Here is a 5,028-nt window from a genome sequence, read left to right as displayed (position 1 = left end):
ACCCTCTCAGGAAAATTATGATCTGTAAATATCTTTTGTTTTGTTTCACTTTAGCATTTATCAGACAGGGAAATGGAGGCAGAAGATGACACAGAAGAGCAGGAAAGCACCAAACAAGAATCCAAGCATCCAGCAAACTATTATGTTTGGTCTAGTACTGGGAATGAAACTGAAGATGAGGGTGACAGCAAAAATGACGAGTGGGGCCTCACTGAGGATGAGGAAGAAATGCAGGAAGATCAAAATTACATCCAGTAAGAGGAAATTTTTGCACAATACATGTATAATATTTTGAGCAAGTAGTTTTATTTATTTATTTATTTATTTATTTAATATTTATTTATTTATGCAATGTTGATCTTAAGGTAGATGTCTATCTTTCCTGCATTCACAACATATAAAAGGGAAAAAAAGCAAACAAGGCTTTAAAAATTGTATTTGCTATAATTTTTGTTTTCTATTTTGTATTTGACTGAAGCAAAAAATAAATGTATGTGAAAGTTAATCACAGCTTGGTCATGTACATGTACATTGGATTAAAGCAAAATGTGATTGCTATATTATGAGCATGGGCATTGAAGAAATCTTTCACTTTCCTAAGTACTGCCTTGAATTTAATTATCTTTGCCCAACATGTATGCATGGTTGCAACATTCTGTACATGTTACATGTACTTACACACAATTATTAATTTTTTTTTTTTCAGCGTGGATCCAACTGCCCCCGACTATACATAGAACCAACCAAAATTTATTGTATTTTACGAGATACTTTTAAAGCTGTTCTTGCTCTTCTGCTTTAACTGCAAAGCTGAAAATTCGCAAGTCACAAAATGGCACCATGGTGACAGTGAAGCAGCAGTGTGGCAAATGTAAAGGCTTTGTTTGGAATTTACGAAGTTACATGCCTCGTGGCAAATATCCTGCAGGTAATATGCCGCTGAGTTTGGCTGTATTGATGGCTGGGGCCTCAAAAAGTAAGGTTTTGCTGTTATTTCATCACCTGGAACTGTGCTGCTACTCACCCCGTACCTTCTGCTCACACCAGCGGTCATTCATTTTCCCATCTGTCATCCCCCACTGGGAGTTGTACAGAACTGGCCTTGTTAGTAAGCTTAAGGACATGAAAGATGTGGTTCGGTCAGGAGATGGGAGATTTGACTCCATGGAACACTCGGCCAAGTACGGAGTCTACACAATGTTCTCTACAAGCATAATGAAAGTGGTGCATTTTGAACTTGTTCAGGTATGAAAGCCATTGACTTCATGTCATAGTTTTAGTACCACAATTTTTCGACAGCTGTTGTGCCAGTGAATTGTAGTAGTAGTAGCAGTGGCAGAAGCAATAGCCGCAGCGGTAATGGTAAAGCTTTATTAAGTGTCAATTGTACCTGTCCAGCATTATTATACTAATTAGTGACACTGATATTAAAAAATAAGACAATCATCAATGCAAAAAAACAGTTCATGTTGCAGAAGAGTTTGATTCTTTTTTATCCTCTCAGCCTTTTCAGCCTTTTGAGGGGGTTGGGGGGCTGGGTGTGCCAGAGCTGAGGTTAACATTTCGCACTTTCAAATGGTTAAGTTTAACAAATTGACGTCAGTTTTTCATGCGTCTGTCCTGTTATTGATCATGAATTTCCACATAACATTGTCACTTTCGCTCGTTTACGCTCCCTGACGCATCGCATAAATTATATATTCATGTGTCTGTCCGCTTATTGACAATGACAATTAGCCAATGAGCGTGCAAGAATTTCTGCAGTCATTGTAAAAACTATATTTGCAGTACAATCTTTCAATGACAAAGAATTTGTGTATCTATTTCGGTAGGCAAATGAGACTGGGGGCAGCCAACAAACTGAACTTGAGGGAGCAAAACGGTTCTTTCAATTTCTGCAGCAAATTGCCTTGAAAATTAGTATCTTTGTGTCTGACCGGTACCGAGGGATTGCCAAATGGATTAGAGAAGTGCAAAATGGACACCATTCCTTCGACATGTTGCAAATAAACATGCCAACCACCCTGATCTTCTCTGCCAGAAGTGTAACCATGAGGAACTCCCACCTAAAAAGTGGATTAAAATTGATGAGTTACACTGTATCGCATTTTACAGTGTTTGAGAAGTCTAACAAAAAAAGAACATAAAATGTAATAGATGAGTCGTACAATATTAGGTATTATGCTACCCAAGACTACTACAAAGCCAATCAAACCTAGTGACAAGGTTTCCACCTAGTCACTACCAATAAACTTTATTACTCTTTGCAATAAAGGTCAAGAATGTATTCTCTTTGTAGGTACTGCTGCCTATGACAAAGTTACAAGTTTGCTTAGCAGTAAACTACTGTTGAAGGACATTTGAAACCTCTCCCCAGATGCCCAAACAAATTGCTTAGAGGGATTTCAGGCCACCCTCAACCACTGGCACCCTAAAATGATCGGATTCTCCTGGTTGGGAACTTTTTGCAGGTATCACATGTCTTGTGTTATTTGAGGCATTAAATGCTTGTATTTAATTAGTAATTGATTTGTAGTCAAACAAAGGATTTGAATAACAGCAAAAGAAAAGTGTCATGTTCTGAACTATTCAAATACATGTAACTATGTAAAGGTACACTACATGATTGCTCTGGATGGGGAACTGGTAACCATTTCCAAAACCTGGAATAACTGTGTTCATTATGGTAATGCTAATGATTTTATGTGTACATGGATATATTTTCAGGCACATCCTCGCAAGCCTCCATTTTAATGCACATCTTCACAGGGATACCCAGCTAACCAAGGATGGCAAGAAATACTTTACAGTTACTTACCCCAAGTACAAGCTAGGTGAGGAAGTTGTTCGCGAGGTTGCATCACCACCAACCTATTGTGAGTTTAATTCTACTACAACTGTATTTCTCGGAATAGTGCAATTTCAAAATACTCCAAAAATATTCTAAAAGAAATCAATGTACTTGACACAATGAAAAAAAAATTATGTTTTTTGGTTCCTTTATATATGTGAAGGCTATGTTGAAGATCTGAAGCAACTTCTGTTTACCTTGACCAAACCTGTGATGACAGAAGTATACAGCAGATATTCTGCCAAGGCTCCAGAACCGCTCAGTGCACAGTTCAACGATCGCATGGATAAGCAATCAGCAGTGAAGGCATACAAAGAGAAATGTGGGAAAAGGACTAATATTCAGCTTTTTCCAACAGGTATCTTTTTGTCACGTTTTAGGTGCTGCTTTGCGTTTATCTTTGCAAGTCATAACAGCCTACTGGCAAACTTACTAAAGTATGCCATACCTTTTACATTCTGTTCATTCAAATCAGCCTGGTAGGGGATTGCTAGGAGTGTAATGTTAGTGCAATCTTGATCACAGTTTCCCAGTTTGTGTAATAGACCAGCCCCTTTGTTTTCAGGGATCACTGTCTGCTGGAAATGTTTTAAATCTATATCACTCTATCTCTTCCAAAAAGGAAAAAACACGTGCTGACAGATCACAAGTTATAAACAACCTGACTAACAAATTTGTGAAAAAATTTTTGTGCAGGTGCAGAGCAAGATATTTTGTAACAAGATTCTGCCACTGCAGTTGAAACAGAGGCAATCACTGGTTCTCGAACAACTAGAAAATGTTCCAAATGCAAGAGGCCAGGTCACACAAGCAGAAACTGCCCTATGTGAATGGGCTAAAAATCTGAATAATTTATTGGCACCACTAATTTAGTTGCCTTATTATTGTTATTGTTCTATATGCATCCCCAGTTCTTGGAAGTGCTGTCAAAGTGTGTAGGAGTTAAGAGTGTATTTTGTAAATTCCTCCAAAGTCTGTTGATATGCATTTTAGTACTGATTTGATATATGTGTCATGCAAAGTCCCAAAAAATCTTAATCCCACCTCCACCCTCCTCTACCATGGGAGGGGAAGTCTCAACTGTTGAGCATTTTTGTTTTTACATGTGGTGCATGGTTCAAATAAGCCAGGCTAAATATGCTATTGTAACATGAGTGCCACTGTCATGAGAACATTCACATAATTTAGAAGCTTGCATTTTGAAAGTATCATTTATTGGCAGACTAGAACACAAAGCCAGCTCTTATGTTGTGTTCAAATATTCCTTCAAAGTATTAGTCTAATAAAACTAGTCAAGATTTTGTAAATAAAACAAAGTATCAGCTTCAAAAACCGCACAAATCTTGAAAAAGTCCTTGTTATCTGAGTATGTGCAAATAGCTGCAAAGCCTCAGTTTAAAATAAATTATATTATGGCTTGTTGAATTTTAATAAAGAATCTTGCCAAATGTCACCTCTTTAAGACCAACTGTCCACACCACAATACCATGGGGACCAAACAAAGAAAGTCATTTTGTTCTCTGTGATAGCCAGGACGTTGCTTATTTATGACAGTCAGAATACTGTGGGTTTAGTTCCAGGGCTGTAGCTAGTAACAGGCAAACCGAGGCACTTGCCTTGGTAATTTTTTGCGTTTTTGTTGTTTACAGTTATCATGAACACCCTAAATAACTATCAATGATATGTAGGGAGAGATCTGAACCATGGAGATTGCCTCAGCCATAATATTTTCATGGTCATTGGCTGGCTCAAAATTTGTTTCCAGTCCCCAAACTATGCCTCATTATAGATTGCTGACTGCCTGTGTAGGGTCTGATAACGTGCTCCTTATATTGTTATAAATGCAAGCTGGAAGTGGTCTTCGATTTTCCCACCCCATGTAACCACTCAGCCAGTGAACGATCCAGCGAAAAGCCACTGCCCGGATGAATCTGTAAAAAACAAAAAAATAAATACAATCAACCACAAACAAGGGCACTTGGAATTCAGTACATGTATGCCATTCTCTTCATCGAGAGAGCTGATTGGAAATTCTAGCTGTCACCTTTCATACTTGGTGAGGATATTTGGTGGGTGAGGTTATAAACCAGGCAGTGATGGACCAGGATTATTTTTTATAATACAGATTTATTTCTTGACAGTCCAATTACAATTTTAATTTAGTTACCAGATATGAA

At 37.8% G+C, this 5,028-nt stretch overlaps 2 pseudogenes across 1 annotated transcript; both read left to right on the top strand.

Moving 5' to 3' along the window:
- Positions 1-568: 568 nt before the first annotated feature.
- Positions 569-2,656, top strand: LOC110061447 (uncharacterized; annotated as a pseudogene).
- Positions 2,657-2,683: 27 nt separating this feature from the next.
- On the top strand, positions 2,684-4,204 carry LOC149098468 (uncharacterized; annotated as a pseudogene). Its single transcript, XR_016203425.1, has 3 exons — positions 2,684-2,876; positions 3,015-3,209; positions 3,548-4,204. The product of XR_016203425.1 is annotated as an uncharacterized LOC149098468 (transcript).
- The last annotated feature ends 824 nt before the right edge of the window (positions 4,205-5,028 follow it).

Source organism: Orbicella faveolata, unplaced genomic scaffold (genome assembly GCF_042242905.1).
Source record: "Orbicella faveolata isolate gen_17 unplaced genomic scaffold, um_ofav_v1 contig_46, whole genome shotgun sequence".
NCBI classification, from domain to species: domain Eukaryota; kingdom Metazoa; phylum Cnidaria; class Anthozoa; order Scleractinia; family Merulinidae; genus Orbicella; species Orbicella faveolata.
This window is presented reverse-complemented; position numbering and strand designations above follow the sequence as displayed.